The sequence below is a fragment of the Oncorhynchus kisutch genome, linkage group LG20 (genome assembly GCF_002021735.2).
Source record: "Oncorhynchus kisutch isolate 150728-3 linkage group LG20, Okis_V2, whole genome shotgun sequence".
Lineage (NCBI taxonomy): Eukaryota > Metazoa > Chordata > Actinopteri > Salmoniformes > Salmonidae > Oncorhynchus > Oncorhynchus kisutch.
The window spans coordinates 33178111-33191728 of record NC_034193.2 but is presented as its reverse complement, the minus strand read 5'-3'; the positions used below and the strand labels follow the sequence as shown (position 1 = coordinate 33191728).

At 38.3% G+C, this 13618-nt stretch overlaps 12 non-coding genes across 12 annotated transcripts; all 12 read right to left on the bottom strand.

The window, feature by feature from the left end:
- Positions 1–647: 647 nt before the first annotated feature.
- trnar-ucg (transfer RNA arginine (anticodon UCG)) lies at positions 648–720 on the bottom strand. The gene has a single exon. It is a non-coding gene; the product is annotated as a tRNA-Arg (tRNA).
- A 286-nt stretch (positions 721–1006) lies between these two features.
- On the bottom strand, positions 1007–1079 carry trnar-ucg (transfer RNA arginine (anticodon UCG)). Its single transcript has one exon. It is a non-coding gene; the product is annotated as a tRNA-Arg (tRNA).
- A 1558-nt stretch (positions 1080–2637) lies between these two features.
- trnar-ucg (transfer RNA arginine (anticodon UCG)) lies at positions 2638–2710 on the bottom strand. The gene has a single exon. It is a non-coding gene; the product is annotated as a tRNA-Arg (tRNA).
- A 286-nt stretch (positions 2711–2996) lies between these two features.
- trnar-ucg (transfer RNA arginine (anticodon UCG)) lies at positions 2997–3069 on the bottom strand. Its single transcript has one exon. It is a non-coding gene; the product is annotated as a tRNA-Arg (tRNA).
- Positions 3070–4968: 1899 nt separating this feature from the next.
- On the bottom strand, positions 4969–5041 carry trnar-ucg (transfer RNA arginine (anticodon UCG)). Its single transcript has one exon. It is a non-coding gene; the product is annotated as a tRNA-Arg (tRNA).
- Positions 5042–5327: 286 nt separating this feature from the next.
- Positions 5328–5400, bottom strand: trnaq-uug (transfer RNA glutamine (anticodon UUG)). The gene has a single exon. It is a non-coding gene; the product is annotated as a tRNA-Gln (tRNA).
- Positions 5401–5963: 563 nt separating this feature from the next.
- On the bottom strand, positions 5964–6036 carry trnar-ucg (transfer RNA arginine (anticodon UCG)). Its single transcript has one exon. It is a non-coding gene; the product is annotated as a tRNA-Arg (tRNA).
- A 1639-nt stretch (positions 6037–7675) lies between these two features.
- Positions 7676–7748, bottom strand: trnar-ucg (transfer RNA arginine (anticodon UCG)). Its single transcript has one exon. It is a non-coding gene; the product is annotated as a tRNA-Arg (tRNA).
- Positions 7749–8311: 563 nt separating this feature from the next.
- trnaq-uug (transfer RNA glutamine (anticodon UUG)) lies at positions 8312–8384 on the bottom strand. Its single transcript has one exon. It is a non-coding gene; the product is annotated as a tRNA-Gln (tRNA).
- A 1281-nt stretch (positions 8385–9665) lies between these two features.
- Positions 9666–9738, bottom strand: trnar-ucg (transfer RNA arginine (anticodon UCG)). The gene has a single exon. It is a non-coding gene; the product is annotated as a tRNA-Arg (tRNA).
- A 286-nt stretch (positions 9739–10024) lies between these two features.
- On the bottom strand, positions 10025–10097 carry trnar-ucg (transfer RNA arginine (anticodon UCG)). The gene has a single exon. It is a non-coding gene; the product is annotated as a tRNA-Arg (tRNA).
- A 563-nt stretch (positions 10098–10660) lies between these two features.
- Positions 10661–10733, bottom strand: trnar-ucg (transfer RNA arginine (anticodon UCG)). The gene has a single exon. It is a non-coding gene; the product is annotated as a tRNA-Arg (tRNA).
- Between the last annotated feature and the right edge of the window lie 2885 nt (positions 10734–13618).

The following is a 13618-nucleotide window of genomic DNA, read 5'->3' as shown; positions in this document are numbered from 1 at the left end:
ATTAAATTAAACGACCACGAAGGGACACGAACCCTCAATCTTCTGATTCGAAGTCAGACGCCTTAGCCATTAGGCCACGCAGTCTATGTGATACATTCCTATTTGACATCATACAGACTTTGCTATGCCACAGTAGACATCAAAGTTGTGAACCTGTCCGAATGAGGAAAGCTAGTGATTTTTAACAAGTACAAAGATACTCTTTCCTTCAATCTTGTGATGCATATTCAGACACAATAATTCTCAGGCCTTGCAGTCTTAGATTATTAAAGTTGAACAACAATGTCCAAGCTTTTCAAAGCAACAAGACCAATGCCTTATTTAGGGAAATTGCAAACATGTACGAATTAGCTGAGCTAATGAAATTAAATGACCCTATTTGACATCATACAGACTTTGCTATGCAACAGTAGACATCAAAGTTGTGAACCTGTCCGAATGAGGAAAGCTCGTGATATTTAACAAGTAAGAAGAGACCTTTTCCCTCAATCTTGCGATGCCGAATCAGACACAATATTTATCAGGCCTTTCAGTCTTAGATTATAAAAGTTGAACAACAATGTCCAAGCTTTTCAAAGCAATGAGACCAATGCCTTATTTCGGGAATTTGCAAACATGTTCAAATTAGCTGAGCTAATGAAATTAAACGACCACGAAGGGACTCGAACCCTCAATCTTCTGATTCGAAGTCAGACGCCTTATCCATTAGGCCACGCAGTCTATGTGATACATCCCTATTTGACATCATACAGATTTTGCTATGCCACAGTAGACATCAAAGTTGTCAACCTGTCCAAATGAGGAAAGCTAGTGATATTTAACAAGTAAGAAGAGACCTTTTCCCTCAATCTTGCAATGCCGAATCAGACACAATATTTCTCAGGCCTTTCAGTCTTAGATTATAAAAGTTGAACAACAATGTCCAAGCTTTTCAAAGCAATGAGACCAATGCCTTATTTCGGGAATTTGCAAACATGTTCAAATTAGCTGAGCTAATTAAATTAAACGACCACGAAGGGACTCGAACCCTCAATCTTCTGATTCGAAGTCAGACGCCTTATCCATTAGGCCACGCAGTCTATGTGATACATCCCTATTTGACATCATACAGACTTTGCTATGCCACAGTAGACATCAAAGTTGTGAACCTGTCCGAATGAGGAAAGCTAGTGATTTTTAACAAGTACAAAAATACTCTTTCCTTCAATCTTGTGATGCATATTCAGACACAATAATTCTCAGGCCTTGCAGTCTTAGATTATTAAAGTTGAACAACAATGTCCAAGCTTTTCAAAGCAACAAGACCAATGCCTTATTTAGGGAAATTGCAAACATGTACGAATTAGCTGAGCTAATGAAATTAAATGACCCTATTTGACATCATACAGACTTTGCTATGCAACAGTAGACATCAAAGTTGTGAACCTGTCCGAATGAGGAAAGCTCGTGATATTTAACAAGTAAGAAGAGACCTTTTCCCTCAATCTTGCGATGCCGAATCAGACAGAATATTTCTCAGGCCTTTCAGTCTTAGATTATAAAAGTTGAACAACAATGTCCAAGCTTTTCAAAGCAATGAGACCAATGCCTTATTTCGGGAATTTGCAAACATGTTCAAATTAGCTGAGCTAATTAAATTAAACGACCACGAAGGGACACGAACCCTCAATCTTCTGATTCGAAGTCAGACGCCTTATCCATTAGGCCACGCAGTCTATGTGATACATCCCTATTTGACATCATACAGACTTTGCTATGCCACAGTAGACATCAAAGTTGTGAACCTGTCCGAATGAGGAAAGCTAGTGATTTTTAACAAGTACAAAGATACTCTTTCCTTCAATCTTGTGATGCATATTCAGACACAATAATTCTCAGGCCTTGCAGTCTTAGATTATTAAAGTTGTACAACAATGTCCAAGCTTTTCAAAGCAATGAGACCAATGCCTTATTTCGGGAATTTGCAAACATGTTCAAATTAGCTGAGCTAATGAATTTAAGTGACCACGAAGGGACACGAACCCTCAATCTTCTGATTCGAAGTCAGACGCCTTAGCCATTAGGCCACGCAGTCTATGTGATACATTCCTATTTGACATCATACAGACTTTGCTATGCCACAGTAGACATCAAAGTTGTGAACCTGTCCGAATGAGGAAAGCTAGTGATTTTTAACAAGTACAAAGATACTCTTTCCTTCAATCTTGTGATGCATATTCAGACACAATAATTCTCAGGCCTTGCAGTCTTAGATTATTAAAGTTGAACAACAATGTCCAAGCTTTTCAAAGCAACAAGACCAATGCCTTATTTAGGGAAATTGCAAACATGTACGAATTAGCTGAGCTAATGAAATTAAATGACCCTATTTGACATCATACAGACTTTGCTATGCAACAGTAGACATCAAAGTTGTGAACCTGTCCGAATGAGGAAAGCTCGTGATATTTAACAAGTAAGAAGAGACCTTTTCCCTCAATCTTGCGATGCCGAATCAGACACAATATTTATCAGGCCTTTCAGTCTTAGATTATAAAAGTTGAACAACAATGTCCAAGCTTTTCAAAGCAATGAGACCAATGCCTTATTTCGGGAATTTGCAAACATGTTCAAATTAGCTGAGCTAATGAAATTAAACGACCACGAAGGGACTCGAACCCTCAATCTTCTGATTCGAAGTCAGACGCCTTATCCATTAGGCCACGCAGTCTATGTGATACATCCCTATTTGACATCATACAGATTTTGCTATGCCACAGTAGACATCAAAGTTGTCAACCTGTCCAAATGAGGAAAGCTAGTGATATTTAACAAGTAAGAAGAGACCTTTTCCCTCAATCTTGCAATGCCGAATCAGACACAATATTTCTCAGGCCTTTCAGTCTTAGATTATAAAAGTTGAACAACAATGTCCAAGCTTTTCAAAGCAATGAGACCAATGCCTTATTTCGGGAATTTGCAAACATGTTCAAATTAGCTGAGCTAATTAAATTAAACGACCACGAAGGGACTCGAACCCTCAATCTTCTGATTCGAAGTCAGACGCCTTATCCATTAGGCCACGCAGTCTATGTGATACATCCCTATTTGACATCATACAGACTTTGCTATGCCACAGTAGACATCAAAGTTGTGAACCTGTCCGAATGAGGAAAGCTAGTGATTTTTAACAAGTACAAAAATACTCTTTCCTTCAATCTTGTGATGCATATTCAGACACAATAATTCTCAGGCCTTGCAGTCTTAGATTATTAAAGTTGAACAACAATGTCCAAGCTTTTCAAAGCAACAAGACCAATGCCTTATTTAGGGAAATTGCAAACATGTACGAATTAGCTGAGCTAATGAAATTAAATGACCCTATTTGACATCATACAGACTTTGCTATGCAACAGTAGACATCAAAGTTGTGAACCTGTCCGAATGAGGAAAGCTCGTGATATTTAACAAGTAAGAAGAGACCTTTTCCCTCAATCTTGCGATGCCGAATCAGACAGAATATTTCTCAGGCCTTTCAGTCTTAGATTATAAAAGTTGAACAACAATGTCCAAGCTTTTCAAAGCAATGAGACCGATGCCTTATTTCGGGAATTTGCAAACATGTTCAAATTAGCTGAGCTAATGAAATTAAACAACCACGAAGGGACTCGAACCCTCAATCTTCTGATTCGAAGTCAGACGCCTTATCCATTAGGCCACACAGTCTATGTGATACATCCCTATTTGACATCATACAGATTTTGCTATGCCACAGTAGACATCAAAGTTGTGAACCTATCCAAATGAGGAAAGCTAGTGATATTTAACAAGTAAGAAGAGACCTTTTCCCTCAATCTTGCGATGCCGAATCAGACACAATATTTCTCAGGCCTTTCAGTCTTAGATTATAAAAGTTGAACAACAATGTCCAAGCTTTTCAAAGCAATGAGACCAATGCCTTATTTCGGGAATTTGAAAACATGTTCAAATTAGCTGCGCTAATGAAATTAAAAGACAATGAAGGTAATCGAACCCTAAATCTTCTGATTCGAAGTCAGACGCCTTATCCATTAGGCCACGCAGTCTATGTGATACATCCCTATTTGACATCATACAGTAGACATCAAAGTTGTGAACCTGTCCGAATGAGGAAAGCAAGTGATATTTAACAAGTAAGAAGAGACCTTTTCCCTCAATCTTGCGATGCCGAATCAGACACAATATTTCTTCTCCTTTCAGTCTTAGATTATAAAAGTTGAACAACAGTGTCCAAGCTTTTCAAAGCAATGAGACCAATGCCTTATTTCGGGAATTTGCAAACATGTTCAAATTAGCTGAGCTAATGAAATTAAACGACCACGAAGGGACTCGAACCCTCAATCTTCTGATTCGAAGTCAGACGCCTTATCCATTATGCCACGCAGTCTATGTGATACATTCCTATTTGACATCATACAGACTTTGCTATGCCACAGTAGACATCAAAGTTGTGAACCTGTCCGAATGAGGAAAGCTAGTGATTTTTAACAAGTACAAAGATACTCTTTCCTTCAATCTTGTGATGCATATTCAGACACAATAATTCTCAGGCCTTGCAGTCTTAGATTATTAAAGTTGAACAACAATGTCCAAGCTTTTCAAAGCAACAAGACCAATGCCTTATTTAGGGAAATTGCAAACATGTACGAATTAGCTGAGCTAATGAAATTAAATGACCCTATTTGACATCATACAGACTTTGCTATGCAACAGTAGACATCAAAGTTGTGAACCTGTCCGAATGAGGAAAGCTAGTGATATTTAAAAAGTAAGAAGAGACCTATTCCCTCAATCTTGCGATGCCGAATCAGACACAATATTTCTCAGGCCTTTCAGTCTTAGATTATAAAAGTTGAACAACAGTGTCCAAGCTTTTCAAAGCAATGAGACCAATGCCTTATTTCGGGAATTTGCAAACATGTTCAAATTAGCTGAGCTAATTAAATTAAACGACCACGAAGGGACTCGAACCCTCAATCTTCTGATTCGAAGTCAGACGCCTTATCCATTAGGCCACACAGTCTATGTGATACATCCCTATTTGACATCATACAGATTTTGCTATGCCACAGTAGACATCAAAGTTGTGAACCTATCCAAATGAGGAAAGCTAGTGATATTTAACAAGTAAGAAGAGACCTTTTCCCTCAATCTTGCGATGCTGAATCAGACACAATATTTCTCAGGCCTTTCAGTCTTAGATTATAAAAGTTGAACAACAGTGTCCAAGCTTTTCAAAGCAATGAGACCAATGCCTTATTTCGGGAATTTGAAAACATGTTCAAATTAGCTGAGCTAATGAAATTAAACGACCACGAAGGGACTCGAACCCTCAATCTTCTGATTCAAAGTCAGACGCCTTAGCCATTAGGCCACGCAGTCTATGTGATACATTCCTATTTGACATCATACAGACTTTGCTATGCCACAGTAGACATCAAAGTTGTGAACCTGTCCGAATGAGGAAAGCTAGTGATTTTTAACAAGTACAAAGATACTCTTTCCTTCAATCTTGAGATGCATATTCAGACACAATAATTCTCAGGCCTTGCAGTCTTAGATTATTAAAGTTGAACAACAATGTCCAAGCTTTTCAAAGCAACAAGACCAATGCCTTATTTAGGGAAATTGCAAACATGTACGAATTAGCTGAGCTAATGAAATTAAATGACCCTATTTGACATCATACAGACTTTGCTATGCAACAGTAGACATCAAAGTTGTGAACCTGTCCGAATGAGGAAAGCTCGTGATATTTAACAAGTAAGAAGAGACCTTTTCCCTCAATCTTGCGATGCCGAATCAGACACAATATTTCTCAGGCCTTTCAGTCTTAGATTATAAAAGTTGAACAACAATGTCCAAGCTTTTCAAAGCAATGAGACCAATGCCTTATTTCGGGAATTTGCAAACATGTTCAAATTAGCTGAGCTAATGAAATTAAACGACCACGAAGGGACTCGAACCCTCAATCTTCTGATTCGAAGTCAGACGCCTTATCCATTAGGCCACGCAGTCTATGTGATACATCCCTATTTGACATCATACAGATTTTGCTATGCCACAGTAGACATCAAAGTTGTGAACCTGTCCAAATGAGGAAAGCTAGTGATATTTAACAAGTAAGAAGAGACCTTTTCCCTCAATCTTGCGATGCCGAATCAGACACAATATTTCTCAGGCCTTTCAGTCTTAGATTATAAAAGTTGAACAACAATGTCCAAGCTTTTCAAAGCAATGAGACCAATGCCTTATTTCGGGAATTTGCAAACATGTTCAAATTAGCTGAGCTAATTAAATTAAACAACCACGAAGGGACTCGACCCCTCAATCTTCTGATTCGAAGTCAGACGCCTTATCCATTAGGCCACGCAGTCTATGTGATACATCCCTATTTGACATCATACAGACTTTGCTATGCCACAGTAGACATCAAAGTTGTGAACCTGTCCGAATGAGGAAAGCTAGTGATTTTTAACAAGTACAAAGATACTCTTTCCTTCAATCTTGTGATGCATATTCAGACACAATAATTCTCAGGCCTTGCAGTCTTAGATTATTAAAGTTGTACAACAATGTCCAAGCTTTTCAAAGCAATGAGACCAATGCCTTATTTCGGGAATTTGCAAACATGTTCAAATTAGCTGCGCTAATGAAATTAAAAGACAACGAAGGTAATCGAACCCTAAATCTTCTGATTCGAAGTCAGACGCCTTATCCATTAGGCCACGCAGTCTATGTGATACATCCCTATTTGACATCATACAGACTTTGCTATGCCACAGTAGACATCAAAGTTGTGAACCTGTCCGAATGAGGAAAGCAAGTGATATTTAACAAGTAAGAAGAGACCTTTTCCCTCAATCTTGCGATGCCGAATCAGACACAATATTTCTTCTCCTTTCAGTCTTAGATTATAAAAGTTTAACAACAGTGTCCAAGCTTTTCAAAGCAATGAGACCAATGCCTTATTTCGGGAATTTGCAAACATGTTCAAATTAGCTGAGCTAATGAAATTAAACGACCACGAAGGGACTCGAACCCTCAATCTTCTGATTCGAAGTCAGACGCCTTATCCATTATGCCACGCAGTCTATGTGATACATTCCTATTTGACATCATACAGACTTTGCTATGCCACAGTAGACATCAAAGTTGTGAACCTGTCCGAATGAGGAAAGCTAGTGATTTTTAACAAGTACAAAGATACTCTTTCCTTCAATCTTGTGATGCATATTCAGACACAATAATTCTCAGGCCTTGCAGTCTTAGATTATTAAAGTTGAACAACAATGTCCAAGCTTTTCAAAGCAACAAGACCAATGCCTTATTTAGGGAAATTGCAAACATGTACGAATTAGCTGAGCTAATGAAATTAAATGACCCTATTTGACATCATACAGACTTTGCTATGCAACAGTAGACATCAAAGTTGTGAACCTGTCCGAATGAGGAAAGCTAGTGATATTTAACAAGTAAGAAGAGACCTATTCCCTCAATCTTGCGATGCCGAATCAGACACAATATTTCTCAGGCCTTTCAGTCTTAGATTATAAAAGTTGAACAACAGTGTCCAAGCTTTTCAAAGCAATGAGACCAATGCCTTATTTCGGGAATTTGCAAACATGTTCAAATTAGCTGAGCTAATTAAATTAAACGACCACGAAGGGACTCGAACCCTCAATCTTCTGATTCGAAGTCAGACGCCTTATCCATTAGGCCACGCAGTCTATGTGATACATTCCTATTTGACATCATACAGACTTTGCTATGCCACAGTAGACATCAAAGTTGTGAACCTGTCCGAATGAGGAAAGCTAGTGATTTTTAACAAGTACAAAGATACTCTTTCCTTCAATCTTGAGATGCATATTCAGACACAATAATTCTCAGGCCTTGCAGTCTTAGATTATTAAAGTTGAACAACAATGTCCAAGCTTTTCAAAGCAACAAGACCAATGCCTTATTTAGGGAAATTGCAAACATGTACGAATTAGCTGAGCTAATGAAATTAAATGACCCTATTTGACATCATACAGACTTTGCTATGCAACAGTAGACATCAAAGTTGTGAACCTGTCCGAATGAGGAAAGCTCGTGATATTTAACAAGTAAGAAGAGACCTTTTCCCTCAATCTTGCGATGCCGAATCAGACACAATATTTCTCAGGCCTTTCAGTCTTAGATTATAAAAGTTGAACAACAATGTCCAAGCTTTTCAAAGCAATGAGACCAATGCCTTATTTCGGGAATTTGCAAACATGTTCAAATTAGCTGAGCTAATGAAATTAAACGACCACGAAGGGACTCGAACCCTCAATCTTCTGATTCAAAGTCAGACGCCTTAGCCATTAGGCCACGCAGTCTATGTGATACATTCCTATTTGACATCATACAGACTTTGCTATGCCACAGTAGACATCAAAGTTGTGAACCTGTCCAAATGAGGAAAGCTAGTGATATTTAACAAGTAAGAAGAGACCTTTTCCCTCAATCTTGCGATGCCGAATCAGACACAATAATTCTCAGGCCTTTCAGTCTTAGATTATAAAAGTTGAACAACAATGTCCAAGCTTTTCAAAGCAATGAGACCAATGCCTTATTTCGGGAATTTGCAAACATGTTCAAATTAGCTGAGCTAATTAAATTAAACGACCACGAAGGGACACGAACCCTCAATCTTCTGATTCGAAGTCAGACGCCTTATCCATTAGGCCACGCAGTCTATGTGATACATCCCTATTTGACATCATACAGACTTTGCTATGCCACAGTAGACATCAAAGTTGTGAACCTGTCCGAATGAGGAAAGCTAGTGATTTTTAACAAGTACAAAGATACTCTTTCCTTCAATCTTGTGATGCATATTCAGACACAATAATTCTCAGGCCTTGCAGTCTTAGATTATTAAAGTTGTACAACAATGTCCAAGCTTTTCAAAGCAATGAGACCAATGCCTTATTTCGGGAATTTGCAAACATGTTCAAATTAGCTGAGCTAATGAATTTAAGTGACCACGAAGGGACACGAACCCTCAATCTTCTGATTCGAAGTCAGACGCCTTAGCCATTAGGCCACGCAGTCTATGTGATACATTCCTATTTGACATCATACAGACTTTGCTATGCCACAGTAGACATCAAAGTTGTGAACCTGTCCGAATGAGGAAAGCTAGTGATTTTTAACAAGTACAAAGATACTCTTTCCTTCAATCTTGTGATGCATATTCAGACACAATAATTCTCAGGCCTTGCAGTCTTAGATTATTAAAGTTGAACAACAATGTCCAAGCTTTTCAAAGCAACAAGACCAATGCCTTATTTAGGGAAATTGCAAACATGTACGAATTAGCTGAGCTAATGAAATTAAATGACCCTATTTGACATCATACAGACTTTGCTATGCAACAGTAGACATCAAAGTTGTGAACCTGTCCGAATGAGGAAAGCTCGTGATATTTAACAAGTAAGAAGAGACCTTTTCCCTCAATCTTGCGATGCCGAATCAGACACAATATTTATCAGGCCTTTCAGTCTTAGATTATAAAAGTTGAACAACAATGTCCAAGCTTTTCAAAGCAATGAGACCAATGCCTTATTTCGGGAATTTGCAAACATGTTCAAATTAGCTGAGCTAATGAAATTAAACGACCACGAAGGGACTCGAACCCTCAATCTTCTGATTCGAAGTCAGACGCCTTATCCATTAGGCCACGCAGTCTATGTGATACATCCCTATTTGACATCATACAGATTTTGCTATGCCACAGTAGACATCAAAGTTGTGAACCTGTCCAAATGAGGAAAGCTAGTGATATTTAACAAGTAAGAAGAGACCTTTTCCCTCAATCTTGCAATGCCGAATCAGACACAATATTTCTCAGGCCTTTCAGTCTTAGATTATAAAAGTTGAACAACAATGTCCAAGCTTTTCAAAGCAATGAGACCAATGCCTTATTTCGGGAATTTGCAAACATGTTCAAATTAGCTGAGCTAATTAAATTAAACGACCACGAAGGGACTCGAACCCTCAATCTTCTGATTCGAAGTCAGACGCCTTATCCATTAGGCCACGCAGTCTATGTGATACATCCCTATTTGACATCATACAGACTTTGCTATGCCACAGTAGACATCAAAGTTGTGAACCTGTCCGAATGAGGAAAGCTAGTGATTTTTAACAAGTACAAAAATACTCTTTCCTTCAATCTTGTGATGCATATTCAGACACAATAATTCTCAGGCCTTGCAGTCTTAGATTATTAAAGTTGAACAACAATGTCCAAGCTTTTCAAAGCAACAAGACCAATGCCTTATTTAGGGAAATTGCAAACATGTACGAATTAGCTGAGCTAATGAAATTAAATGACCCTATTTGACATCATACAGACTTTGCTATGCAACAGTAGACATCAAAGTTGTGAACCTGTCCGAATGAGGAAAGCTCGTGATATTTAACAAGTAAGAAGAGACCTTTTCCCTCAATCTTGCGATGCCGAATCAGACAGAATATTTCTCAGGCCTTTCAGTCTTAGATTATAAAAGTTGAACAACAATGTCCAAGCTTTTCAAAGCAATGAGACCAATGCCTTATTTCGGGAATTTGCAAACATGTTCAAATTAGCTGAGCTAATGAAATTAAACGACCACGAAGGGATTCGAACCCTCAATCTTCTGATTCGAAGTCAGACGCCTTATCCATTAGGCCACACAGTCTATGTGATACATCCCTATTTGACATCATACAGATTTTGCTATGCCACAGTAGACATCAAAGTTGTGAACCTATCCAAATGAGGAAAGCTAGTGATATTTAACAAGTAAGAAGAGACCTTTTCCCTCAATCTTGCGATGCCGAATCAGACACAATATTTCTCAGGCCTTTCAGTCTTAGATTATAAAAGTTGAACAACAGTGTCCAAGCTTTTCAAAGCAATGAGACCAATGCCTTATTTCGGGAATTTGAAAACATGTTCAAATTAGCTGAGCTAATGAAATTAAACGACCACGAAGGGACTCGAACCCTCAATCTTCTGATTCGAAGTCAGACTCCTTAGCCATTAGGCCACGCAGTCTATGTGATACATTCCTATTTGACATCATACAGACTTTGCTATGCCACAGTAGACATCAAAGTTGTGAACCTGTCCGAATGAGGAAAGCTAGTGATTTTTAACAAGTACAAAGATACTCTTGTGATACTCTTGTGATGCATATTCAGACACAATAATTCTCAGGCCTTGCAGTCTTAGATTATTAAAGTTGTACAACAATGTCCAAGCTTTTCAAAGCAATGAGACCAATGCCTTATTTCGGGAATTTGCAAACATGTTCAAATTAGCTGAGCTAATGAAATTAAGTGACCACGAAGGGACTCGAACCCTCAATCTTCTGATTCGAAGTCAGACGCCTTAGCCATTAGGCCACGCAGTTTATGTGATACATTCCTATTTGACATCATACAGACTTTGCTATGCCACAGTAGACATCAAAGTTGTGAACCTGTCCGAATGAGGAAAGCTAGTGATTTTTAACAAGTACAAAGATACTCTTTCCTTCAATCTTGTGATGCATATTCAGACACAATAATTCTCAGGCCTTGCAGTCTTAGATTATTAAAGTTGAACAACAATGTCCAAGCTTTTCAAAGCAACAAGACCAATGCCTTATTTAGGGAAATTGCAAACATGTACGAATTAGCTGAGCTAATGAAATTAAATGACCCTATTTGACATCATACAGACTTTGCTATGCAACAGTAGACATCAAAGTTGTGAACCTGTCCGAATGAGGAAAGCTCGTGATATTTAACAAGTAAGAAGAGACCTTTTCCCTCAATCTTGCGATGCCGAATCAGACACAATATTTCTCAGGCCTTTCAGTCTTAGATTATAAAAGTTGAACAACAATGTCCAAGCTTTTCAAAGCAATGAGACCAATGCCTTATTTCGGGAATTTGCAATCATGTTCAAATTAGCTGAGCTAATGAAATTAAACGACCACGAAGGGACTCGAACCCTCAATCTTCTGATTCGAAGTCAGACTCCTTAGCCATTAGGCCACGCAGTCTATGTGATACATTCCTATTTGACATCATACAGACTTTGCTATGCCACAGTAGACATCAAAGTTGTGAACCTGTCCGAATGAGGAAAGCTAGTGATTTTTAATAAGTACAAAGATACTCTTTCCTTCAATCTTGTGATGCATATTCAGACACAATAATTCTCAGGCCTTGCAGTCTTAGATTATTAAAGTTGAACAACAATGTCCAAGCTTTTCAAAGCAATGAGACCAATGCCTTATTTAGGGAAATTGCAAACATGTACGAATTAGCTGAGCTAATGAAATTAAATGACCCTATTTGACATCATACAGACTTTGCTATGCAACAGTAGACATCAAAGTTGTGAACCTGTCCGAATGAGGAAAGCTCGTGATATTTAACAAGTAAGAAGAGACCTTTTCCCTCAATCTTGCGATGCCGAATCAGACACAATATTTCTCAGGCCTTTCAGTCTTAGATTATAAAAGTTGAACAACAATGTCCAAGCTTTTCAAAGCAATGAGACCAATGCCTTATTTCGGGAATTTGCAAACATGTTCAAATTAGCTGAGCTAATGAAATTAAACAACCACGAAGGGACTCGAACCCTCAATCTTCTGATTCGAAGTCAGACGCCTTATCCATTAGGCCACGCAGTCTATGTGATACATCCCTATTTGACATCATACAGATTTTGCTATGCCACAGTAGACATCAAAGTTGTGAACCTGTCCAAATGAGGAAAGCTAGTGATATTTAACAAGTAAGAAGAGACCTTTTCCCTCAATCTTGCGATGCCGAATCAGACACAATATTTCTCAGGCCTTTCAGTCTAAGATTATAAAAGTTGAACAACAGTGTCCAAGCTTTTCAAAGCAATGAGACCAATGCCTTATTTCGGGAATTTGAAAACATGTTCAAATTAGCTGAGCTAATGAAATTAAACGACCACGAAGGGACTCGAACCCTCAATCTTCTGATTCGAAGTCAGACTCCTTAGCCATTAGGCCACGCAGTCTATGTGATACATTCCTATTTGACATCATACAGACTTTGCTATGCCACAGTAGACATCAAAGTTGTGAACCTGTCCGAATGAGGAAAGCTAGTGATTTTTAACAAGTACAAAGATACTCTTTCCTTCAATCTTGTGATGCATATTCAGACACAATAATTCTCAGGCCTTGCAGTCTTAGATTATTAAAGTTGAACAACAATGTCCAAGCTTTTCAAAGCAATGAGACCAATGCCTTATTTAGGGAAATTGCAAACATGTACGAATTAGCTGAGCTAATGAAATTAAATGACCCTATTTGACATCATACAGACTTTGCTATGCAACAGTAGACATCAAAGTTGTGAAGCTCTCCGAATGAGGAAAGCTCGTGATATTTAACAAGTAAGAAGAGACCTTTTCCCTCAATCTTGCGATGCCGAATCAGACACAATATTTCTCAGGCCTTTCAGTCTTAGATTATAAAAGTTGAACAACAATGTCCAAGCTTTTCAAAGCAATGAGACCAATGCCTTATTTCGGGAATTTGCAAACATGTTC